General features: G+C 34.8%; 1 protein-coding gene across 4 annotated transcripts in view; it reads right to left on the bottom strand.

Annotated features, from left to right (window-relative positions):
- Nucleotides 1-12,212, bottom strand: part of hts (adducin 1-like protein hts) — a 134,797-nt gene that overhangs the window by 90,143 nt on the left and 32,442 nt on the right. The window contains exon 2 of one of the 4 annotated variants that reach the window (XM_072528753.1): nucleotides 442-483. The exons of the other annotated variants lie outside the window; for them this stretch is intronic. The gene's annotated coding sequence lies outside the window, so the exon portion shown is untranslated. The remainder of the gene's footprint in view (nucleotides 1-441; nucleotides 484-12,212) is intronic. 4 annotated transcript variants of the gene reach the window in all.

The following is a 12,212-nucleotide window of genomic DNA, read 5'->3' as shown; positions in this document are numbered from 1 at the left end:
TATTGTTTTCATTATTTACTTTTCTTCGACGGAAGTTATTATCAAGAAATTTAGTGGTGTACAGAGGTTTTTATTAGATAATTAAAGTTTAGTAAAAATAGGTATGAGGTTAAAACTCATCTGGGGGTTGCTTAATTCGAAGATAAGGCGTTATTTCACGATAAATCTTCGGTATTATTGGTGATAGTAAAGTCAAAATTGTTTCTGCTATAATTTAAATTATTTAGACTGCTCTTTGGCAAAATTAGAACTTACAGGAGCAAGCAGTAGAACTAGAACGGGATGGATGAAGCAGAAGGAATTGAGTAGTGTGAACCATCAGTTCACTAAAAGAAGATATTAAAATTTTCGCCTTCGTTTTATTCAAAATTTCGTATTATATTCGAATAAGAACAAGCTAAAATATTCATCATTTTGTATTATCAGTTATTTTTCGCTTACCGCTATAGTAATATGAGAGTAATACACGCATCTTTCACATACCTGAAACAAAGGAGAAATTTAAAATTATTAATAGAATAGCACTACATTAATTAAAGATTTCACTACTAGGTAAATAAGTTTCATACATTAATCAAAAATAAAATCAAGTAGCCCAATCAAGCAAGTAATTTTGCGATCGTTATCTGCAGTTAAGTTTTTACGGTGCATTTATCGCGTTTAATAGTTTACGACTCACTACAGCGTTGGTCAGAACACATAGAAAAATCACATCAAATTAACGCTTAACGATCCACTAAGATGCTCCAATATTACGCAAGAACACCAACAACTGGAGAGTAATGTTCACCTTGTAACGTCAATATTCCGGTACGTTACATTTTGTCCAACTTTCTTCTATTTTATTAAATATTATAGAATCGCCTTGCACATCACTTTAATTTCTGTAAATATTTTCTGGTAAAATCATCTTGTTAAGATCCAAAAGGAAACTAAGTTCCTGTAGTTGGCTGTATAGTATCACAAAAAATTTAATTAAAAAAATTTCGTTTATAAAAGGTATAATAATAAAAACCCTATCTATCGGGCTACATCACAAAACGTTTTCGGAATATCTATTCCATCATCAGTGCTATCATAAAATAAGTATAACCACTTTAATTAAATCAAACGTGAACGTTAAAATTTCGACCAAGGTTATTACAAAAGTGGGGTTAATACTTACTGGATGTATATTGAATCCACTAAATATGTGGGTAAAAACCTGGGGGGAAGTCCTCAAATCCGACACAACACGTCCCATATGGCTGATAGGGGACGTCCTGTTTATTATACAGGATAGATGCGAATAAAGTTCGCCAAATAAGCACCTGCGCATCAACCGAGGACATGGTATAGAGCAGCAGCTATGTCATTACTAACTCCAAGGTTAGAGAAGAATGACTTCTTAATAGGCGTGGAATCAGATACTTATAGGCTACAATCAGATATTGGTTTAATCGGTTGTAATACTGCGGTGTGTAAGGCAAGGAGAAACCAATACACTAAATATTCTTAAGATATTATGACTATGGCAAGTTATGGAAAACAAAAGGCCCCTAATCCGTGGCAGACCTTAAATGGTCAAGGGGTGCTAAGAATCTCCACGTTAATGCTAGGAACGACCCGAAAGTGGAAAACAAAATTCCAATTGACAATTGGAACCTGGAATGCAAAATCTCTCTTTATGCCAGGAAAATCTCATGACATTGTGAGAGAAATGAAAAGAATAGGAGTCAACATTTTCGGAGTGAGTGAAGTTAGGTGGCCTGGATCTGGACAGACAAACATCGATAACCATGTGATATACTATGCTGGTAATGACGACCCTCATCATTATAACGGACTGGCATTTATAGCTGACGAGAAAAGCAGTAAATGTGTAAAGAACTTTACACCTATAGCTGATAGAGTAGCTATGCTACAAATTAATACCACTCCTCGAAATATTAACTTTATTCAAGTATATGCTTCTGCAGGAGAAAAACCAGACAGAAAGAGAAATACGAGAATTCTACCAAGAGATCAAACAGCTAATGAAGATCAAAAAGAAAAATGCTGTTAACATTATTATGGGAGACGAAGACGTAGTCGGAAACTTTGGTTTGGGCCAAAGAAATGATGAGGAGAAATACTGGTCCAATTTTGCCAAGAAGAAAATCTAATGATCGCAAACACCTGGTTTAAACTACCAAAAAGAAGATTATATACATGGAAAGCACCTGGAAATAATCAAAGCCACATAATAAGAAACCAGATTGATTATATATTAATTGACAAGCATTATAGAAATGGAATCAGGTCAGTTAAAACATATCCCGGGACGGACATCGGTTCCGACCACAATCCTCTTATCGGTAAAATCTCAATTAAACTGAAGAAAATCAAATGCAGAGAGAAGATAAAACCTAGCCTCGAAAAATTTAAAGATCCAGCAGTACAGGCAGAGATAGAGAAAATACACAATGATACACTCAAAGAAAAATTCAGTGAAGAACTCGCGGTAGCAGAAGAATCAGTAGAAAGTATGTGGCACACCTTCAAAACAACAATCACAACTATACAAACAGAAAAACTACAAGACAACACAAGAAAAACAAAGAATACATGGATGACAGAAGAAATCCTAGAACTGATGGACGTAAGAAGATCTTACAAAAACCGCAATGAAGTAAAATATAAAGAAACCCAGAGAACCATCCGAAACAAAATCAGGAAAACCAAAGAAGAATGGATGAACAGCAGATGTGAGGAACTGAGGGGATTACTAAAAAAACATGACTACTATGAAAAGATTAAGAAAGTTACAAATATGAAGAAAAAATTCACTACAACAACTCTAGTAGATGATAACAACCAAATAGTATCTAGCGAACAGAACCACAAATGAATATAGTACAAGACATACTTGATATATTAACATCGGAAGTTACAAAAACCATCAAGCCTCAGATCCAGATGAGATATATGTAGAGATGATAAAACTTATCAATGAAGAAAATGTTCAGTCCTTAACACTACTATTTAACAAAATATATATATATATATATATATATATATATATATATATATATATATATATATATATATATATATATATATATAACTGAAATCTTCCCAGAAGACTGGCTTAGATCGACATTTATACCTATACCCAAGAAAAATAAAGCAAATAGATGCTCACAGTTCAGATTAATTAGCCTGATGGGCAATTTTCTGAAAATTTTACTCAAAATTGTACATCAACGTATATCCAGAGAATGCGAAAGAAATCTGAGCGACAATCAATTTGGATTTCGTATGGGGCTTGGTACGAGGGATGCATGCCATGCCGAGATCAACGAAAAGACGTGTTTCTCTGTTTTATCGACTAAGAAAAAGCGTTTGATCGAGTAAAACACACAGAACTCATAGAAACCCTAACACAACATCGTATAGACCATAACACGGTGGTCCTTATTAGAAACCTATATTGGGATCAAATGGCGTCGATTAAAATAGACAATCATATGACAGCTGAAATGTCAATAATAAGAGGAGTTCGCCAGAGCTGTGTACTTTCTCCACTACTGTTTAATATATATTCCAAAAAGATCTGCCAAAATGTCCTAGAAAATATTGAAGAAGGAATAAAAATCAACGGAGAATATGTAAACAACTTAAGATACGCAGATGACACCGTCATTATTGAGGACAGTGCTGAGGGAAAAAGCAGTCAATGAAACCGGAGGTATGTGTCTAAATGTGACAGTAGCCAGCAATATGTATAATTAAATATGTTAAAATTTGATTGATTATAACAGTAGCAATCATCAATATGTTGGAATTTAGAGTATGATTTATCATGAAAGTTTGTTGGAAAAGTTGTAAATTGCTGTAATAGCTGAATGGAAATGCAGCACATTTGGCAGTTTTCAATAAATTTGTTCCAAATTTCTGATGCTAACCCAAACTTATCTGTGGCAATTCTCGTTGAAGTCAAATCGAGAGGTACTTCATTATCTCCTTAAAACTATTCCTACTCATAGTTTGTTTGAAAACAGGTGGTCCCCATACATTGGACCACAAAAGATCAATATCCAAGTGACTCATAGAATAAACACCACGAGCATAAAGCAAAGCAATAAATGCTAGTTCTGGAAGAGAAACGCTCCATGTCTCATTAGTTGATTGTCGGCGGGTTTCAGTCTCTGTGCAGATCCTTATGTGACGTAGCATTGAATCGTTGATAAATAATCGCCAAGACGTGCACATTATTCTCTTGAACATATCGTTTTGCAAGAGCTGTTTAACACGGAGATTCTCTTAGAACATTTTGTTCATTGTGAGGTCCTACTCCGCTGGAGTCAGCACATGTTCACTCGGTTCCTTAACTGAAAATAAAGAGATCATCGAAAGCAGGAACTGAATGGTATGGAGTAGATCCTTACCCGCAACGTGTAAATAGGCAAACTCTTCTAAACATTCTACCACGTGTGCCGGAACCTCGCATAATTATTTGTTGATTCGAACTATGTTCAGTGGATGATGTAGTGGATGTGCTTGGGACGGGTAATTCAAGCAAATATTTATCTGACTCTGATTCGCTCGACGAAGAGCCCAACTGTCCCTGCACAAAATCAGTATCCCAAAGGGAGTCATAATGGAAAACCGTGCCATTATCATTCTCGTCACCAGATATATTTTGAAAATTTAGTTATTCTTCTGGCATTTTCGCCTCAGTCAAAAATTTAACACTGATAAAACCCAATTCGGAATGAAAAACCATGGGAAAAAAAGCTAACCTACTGGAATAATAGATAACTATTCGAGTTACCAGGAAGTTATTTGAGGAACGCGAGAAAACATAATGCCGTCAAAATGACGATGCTGCTCTTATATGTATAAGCCATTACATCATAAAATGTAAAAGCGGAATTGACATAACTTTTCAGTGGTCTATAAAAAACCAGAACTTATTAAAATTCAATAAAGATCATAAACTTTAACAACATGAAAAAAAGATATATCCATTTTACTAAGCAATCGTCAAATTGACAGCGCTGGCCTTCTAGTGTTAAGGACCACCCTAAAGTTCTGTCTATTGTGACCATACAGAGCCACAGGTAACGGTGCTTTTAACTATATAAATATTTTTCTATAAAAAGGCCTACTCTCTCTATTCTAATCACTTTCCCATTTGAAATTGTAAAGACCGATTGTATGCCGCTGCTGAAAAAGAAGTAACATTTGTGCCACCACCTCTTAACTGTTTTGTAACCTCTGTAATTTGTGCCACCATAATATGTACTGTTTATTTTTCTTATTTTCAATTCTTACACTTTTCAATTATTCTTCGTCTCTCTGTCGATATGAATCTTATTGTCACTGTATTATAGTTATCATGATTTGGCTAATTTCTTCTCAAGTTAAGACCCGTACTCCTCGCTACCCCAGCAAACCTCTTGGACTCCAGCCTTCATCATAAGGGATTTGACAGTATTGAATGTCAACACGTTGTTCGCAGTACTATTTAATTCATTGTGAAAAGAGTTTATATTGATTTAGCATTAATTTAGAAAAATTTATTTTTCCTACATTTCCCGTTTTTCATTTCTAATAGAAAAGTAACAATTTTGTAGTAACAGTAACTCTCTCTCTTGTTTTACTTTTATCAATATCAGATTTCTATTTTTCAACTACTTTCTGTACACGCTAAAATTAAACTATCAGTACCGGATGATTTAACGACTCCATAAATAATAAAACCAGCTTCAATGTTAATCGGTGATTCTGTGCCAATTTATTGAGGTAGTAGAGCAATTGCCCTCAATTACGATACGCTATTGGCAATATTTTCAACGGCGTTCTCAATGCGGAGGAATATAGATGTGTTATGCTTATATGTAGGTAAGTGCTTCCAACTAAAGATGATAAAAAGGGGAATATTCATGTGCTTTATCTTTATTCACAGTCTGTTAAATAAAATATGAAAGTTGATAATGAATTGCAATAGGAACTATTTATATTTAATGGTATAATATATAATAGTGTGTATTATTAGCCCAGTCAAACAAAGTTTTAATACACGTAAAGCAATTTGTATTAGGTTTCAAGTTGGAACCTTATTCGGAACCAAAGTTTAGGGGAAAAGAAATGATTTTTCATGAAAGTATCGGTTTAAATTTACGGGATCATTGACAAAATTGCTAAACAATAACTTTTTAGATCCACAGAAAACATGAGAAATAAAAATTTTGAATAAAATAAATAAGGATGTCGCAAGCATGGTTTAAAATGCTCTAAATTCTGTACTGATTTCCGAGGAAGACTGTAGCATTTGTAAATTCCTTGGTATATATTCAATATTCAATTCCTATTTGCATCGCCGAGTCGATAATAAACCATTTTAGAGTTTGTTTATATATCACAGATGTGTATTTTCTCGACATTCTTTGATCGTTGAGCCGCTCGATATATGCGTTTCAAATAAATATCCATTTAGATCGCTGAGGAGGTTTTGCCGGAAAGATAATTGACCCTCTCGCTGAGGTCGCTGTAGGGGGCGGTTGGCTTCAGATTAGTCCAAATTCTACGCCGAACTTGTATTGTTTTCGCGTTCTTCGTCCCTTTTCATGGAAATCTAGTGTGTAGTAGCAGTTAATTGTGCAGTATGTGTAGTTACAGTGGAGGTTAAAAAGAGTAACGAGAGTGGCGTTTGGAGAAGCCAAAATTTGTGTGAAAACGTGAATATACTCAAAGTAATATGTCTGTTAAAGTAAGAGTAATCACTGTTTTTGTTGTATGCCATATCTGATCTGAGATATTTGTTAAACGGCGTGTACAACAAATTTAAAATATAACCACGATGGTTCCAGTTTTTTAAGAAGCCTAGTCTGAAGATGTATCCAGTGCCGCCCATTTCAACATCAATCCTCAATGTCCTAAGAAGCGTTTCAGCATAATAATTCAGCATAATAATAATTCACAGTGGAGATGTAGTTTTTTGTTCCAGTGGCAGAAATTTTAGTAGGTCCAATTTTCAACTGTAGGCAATGGTAGGCAAAATACTTCGTTACAATATGGCGCCCCACGTTGGGCGCCAAATTGTAATGAATGACCAATTTCTAACCAATGACAAGTTGCGACGTCATGACAAGCTTATCTTGGTTTTGAACGTAGTATATTCCTTTCATAAGTCGGCAATGCCATTTTTTCTCGATGAATTATTGGATGCTATAAATATGGTATATGCAGGACCTTCCTGCTTGATCTCAGATTTTATGAATAATACTCAAATTTTTCTTTTAATATTTTCCTATACAAACTTACCATAGATGCTATGGAACTAATACCTCTAACGTTATCGCGCTTTTTCCTATTTCCTTTGTTGTGTATCAGAGTAATATAACACACATCAAAAATGTTTAAGGGACAACATAATTATTTCACTTTTTTTAATAAAAACATAAAAAATTTTATTGTAAATAGTTTTTTTTTTTTAATAAAAACAAAAATTTTTTGTAGTAATTGAAAGCTTGTTCTCTACAAATCAAGGTATGCCATGCAATTAATGTCACTTACAGTTTTCTAAGGCAAAAGTGACAGCGCCTCAAATCGTACGATTAATTGCTTTTAATGTATGTATATGTATATTATGTAATGTATTTACTTAAAATTTTACTAAAACAAAAGATTATTAAACACAAACATAGTTATGGAGCGTCGGCATTTAACACATGTTCAAATCGTAAGTGCTGTGAATATGATTCAGACTGGTGTAGAAACGAATTGATTGAGAGTAGTGAATCGATTACAATAACCTCTATTCTATGACGCTACCCGTGACGTCGCCATCTTGCCGCGCTAGTTCCGTGACGCTCACCTTAGTATTTTACTGTAAAGAAAAAAAGTAATACAACGCCAGTATGTAAACTTCGCTTCAAAAACACAAATAATTATCTTTCGCTTTTATGGTTTTCAAAAACGTCTAAATTACCCAATTTATAGTTGTAGTTTAAGTAATCAATTTGTTGTAGCTTTCTTTAAGCAATTCGCTTGTTTTTGCCATATTTTAAACATATTTAGATGCGACACAGAAAACCGCTTGTATTCTGTCGCAAATCTTATATGGTCAATTTCATGAGACCGTATGTTTCGTTGCCCAATAACACCGTTTATGAGAACGTTGTCCCAGTTTGTGGATCATTTAAAATATACACCGGCAGTTGCAATTTTGGAGTTGCGACATTTTTGCGACCTACTGTAGCGATCATTTACTGTACACTAAATAGATTACGGAAGTCTTTGAATGATTTGGTCATTTGTACATTTGCATATTTGTGGGTTACGAAATAGGGACATATTTAATAGCTTTACTAATAGATGTAGCTGTTTTGTACTAGATTTTACGATTTTCTTAACTAAACGGTCTCAAAATGTGTAATATCTAATTTACATGTTTTACTTGAAACATTTTATTGAACAGTGAGATTGAATTAAAACACTAGATTTCCTCCTTGACTTGATACTGTAAATATTTTACATATGATTCATTTTTAATTTTACTATATTCTTAAGATTCTTAGTCTATTGAGATACGTTTCTCCCCTCCTAAATTATTTGGCTCTTTCTACCAGATAATTTAGCGTTACTTTTACAATATTCTTAATGTCTGACACCTAGCTTCATATTTCATGATTCATTTATTTTCTTAGTCTCTAAGTTTTCTTAAGGCTATAAACAGAAGGAGTTACAGTTTATAAGATCCTACAAACCTCTTACAGACAAAGTTTAAACGCTAAAAAATTAATATATGCCACTATAGCAACCTTTAGCACGCATTTTAAACAGTCATCATCATCATCATGATCTGTGACCACTGACAGCAGATGGAGAGCCATAGCCGCCCGTTGGGGTTTCTAGGAACTAAAGTTTTACATGGTCATTAAGGCCAGCCACACAGATGACTCCTCAAAAAGTCCAACGCTTTATATCTAAAATCTAGTTTGTCTTCTTTGAGGAGATCATTTCACTGCCATGTCGTGGTTCATTCTTATACGCCATTCCCCATTCTCCTGTATAGTTCCATATATTTTCATTAAAATTTTGCTTTCCCGTCTAGGAAGTTGATCCTCTTGTTCACTAGACCATGTTTTTGATGCATATCTTACTACGGGTCTTATAACTGTTGCTTATATGTTTATTTACCTATATATACATAAAAGGCAGAAAGATGCTATACTAAAGTGTAGCACAGAGTGGAAACCTGGTCATGGAAGAGAAACATGATGATAGGAAGAAAAGTAGTAGCGGCTAGAGAAAAAAAAAGGTGAACTATATTCGTAATCTATTAACAATAGTGAAGATACAAACAAATAAGGACTCTACCACCTTTTTAATTAGATAATATGAGTTCTAGTATATTTTAACAGAATTAATAAAAAAAACTAATAGCTTATAAATAAAACAAATTACTACACCTTAAGCATTAATTGCAACTTATGCATCAACCCACCTCTTATCACTCGGATGCTTCTTACGAGTATTAAGCCTTACCAGGCGAAGAACAAGCTTTCTTATTATCATATTGTCTATGAATCACGGCAATCATGGCAGATTGATTGGATTTGTCGGGAGTTTAGTTGGTTAGTTCCATCGGCCGAACGTCGATTGAGGCCGTAACTTTACAACCTACACGCGAATTTATTAGCGATGCAAGTAGGATTTATGATACAGTTCAAAATAAATTGTCGTGTTAGTATGTCATCGTTTTATTGATGATTATGAATTGAGACATTAACAAGATGAATAGATCAGATGGGTCAGTGGCAAGAAGGTAATTCTAGATAATATTTGTTTAAAACTTATTTTTTACAAAATTGCCTGCTTGTGCTAACTGTCGACAGATTTTTGAAAACCTATCGGTTTTTCTTGGAATATTATCACAGATTAGAAAGCAAAAGGGGTTCCAAATTTTTATATTTTGCAGGGTATATCAAAAACTAAAAAAGAAAAAAAATAGTTAAGATGTCGTTACTTCTTTTTTGTTAAGATAACGATTGCCCAATCAAATCTTTAATAGCTCCCCACATTAGCGAGATACAGAGTGATTATTTAAAATGTAGAAAACAACAGGGTTATCTTAACAGGGTTCTAACCTTTAACGTAACATATCTATGCGTTTATACAACTGTGGCTAGGCATATAGGAAATGGAACCTTCAAAAGTTATATATACCCAAAGGCCGGATGGAGAGGATTGGGTAGGTAGGCCCAAAGTAATATTTAAGGAGCAAATGGTAATTTAAGAGTGCCAACTTGAAAAAAAAAAGCAAAGAATGGGAGGAAATAGAAACTGATCTTGGTAAAGCCAAGCATTGTAGAGCTAGGAGCGATGATATTAATCAAAATAGGTTGTGTTAAGTGTTGAAATTGTGTGTATAGAAAAACAATACTATTGGTATACATATTATAAATAAAACTTGTTTTCCTTTGTTAAACCACACAGATATCGAAAAATTGCCGTACTTTCCTGATTTTATGTCCTCTATAACTACACTCAGGTGCAAAAAAATCGATCCATTCCTTACTTCTTATTTATTTGAAGTTGTATAATTTTAGAGACATTAAATTACGTATATAAATTTATGTGTACCCTCGTATACGAGAAATAAAATAATATATTTAATATTGCTTTTTATATTTCTTAAAACAAATTGGTATTTCAGGTTTTTGTCAAAAAGGGTCTGAAGCAAGTAGATATTGTTGTTTTTAATTCAACAACCATACTAGTGTAGTGATTTTATTTTCAAAACGTGTTATATTTTTATTTAATTATCCTTCCTAAATGTCTCTGACAGATGCTGCAAGGGCGGTGACTTTAGTTCAAGATGGTCGTAGCCAATATTATGAAGCTGAAATGTTGGGTGTTAGTCGATCTTCGGTTCAAAGAGCAGTTCGGCATTTTAGCGACACCGGTAACTTCACAAGAAGAACAGGATCAGGTCGTAGAAGGGTAACATCCGAAAGAGATGATCGATTTCTGGTCTCATCATGTTTGAGAAATCGGCATCTAACTTCAGTTGAACTGGCAACTCGTCTGAGCCAAGTGAGAAATGTGGATGTAAGCAGATGGACAGTTCGTCGACGACTTGTAGAAGGTAATTTATTATCCAGAAGGTCAGCCCTATCTCCAATACTATCCATAGAACATCGCAGAGCTCGCCTTGCTTTTGCAAGAGAATATGAAAACTGGAGTGATGCAGATTGGAGCAATGTATTGTTCTCAAATGAGTCCAGATTTTTTCTAAGGTCACCAAACGGTCGAGAAAGGGTTTGGAGAAGACACGGAGAGCGATATTTTCAATGTAATATTGCGGAAAGAATAAGTTATCGGGGGGGCTCCGTTATGGTTTGGGCTGGTATCAGTTCAGAAGCCCACACTGATTTAGTTATTGTAGATAGAGGTTCTAACTCCGCCTGTGGTGACTAATGGGTGGATTGAGTAGCTCAGGAGTCACCACTGCCGGTCCTAAGCCCGGGTAAAGGAGGAAGGTTGGGCAGTGGGCTAACAACCCACTCCCGGAAAAACACACTGTTATGAAACCTAAACATTTGCCTCGGAACAAGGGGAACTTTCGGAAACGACTAAAGCTACGAAACATGGACTATGCATTTGGAAGTTGGAATGTGAGGACGCTAAATAGACCAGGAGCTCAAACTGCACTTCTACAAGAACTAAAAAGATATAATCTTATGATCACTGCTCTTCAGGAGACAAGATGGCTGGGGAAAGGTGTCAGGGACACCAAAACGCACACAATTCTATATAGTGGCAAAGAACAAGGAATCAAAGAATGTGGAGTTGCATTTGTGGTAGATAATGTTTTTAAGTCAAAAATCATAGACTTCCAGGCAGTGAATGAAAGGATATGCAAACTAAGAATTCGCACCCACTTCTTCAACCTTACTATGATAAACATCTACTGCCCAACAGATGAACAAGAGCAACATACAAAGGAAAGCTTCTATCAACAGCTGGAGATAGTATATGACAACGCGCCAAAAAATGACATTAGGGTTATAATGGGTGATATGAATGCCAAAATAGGCAAGGAACCGCAGTTCTATGGCACAACAGGAAAACACTCACTGCACAATGAAACAAGCGAGAATGGGGAGTTTTTGATAAATTTTGCCACCAGTAAAAACATGGTTATAAGCTCCACATGCTTCCCACATAAAGACATACAC

The sequence above is a fragment of the Diabrotica undecimpunctata genome, chromosome 4, assembly GCF_040954645.1.
Source record: "Diabrotica undecimpunctata isolate CICGRU chromosome 4, icDiaUnde3, whole genome shotgun sequence".
Taxonomy (NCBI): Eukaryota; Metazoa; Arthropoda; class Insecta; order Coleoptera; family Chrysomelidae; genus Diabrotica; species Diabrotica undecimpunctata.
This window is presented reverse-complemented; position numbering and strand designations above follow the sequence as displayed.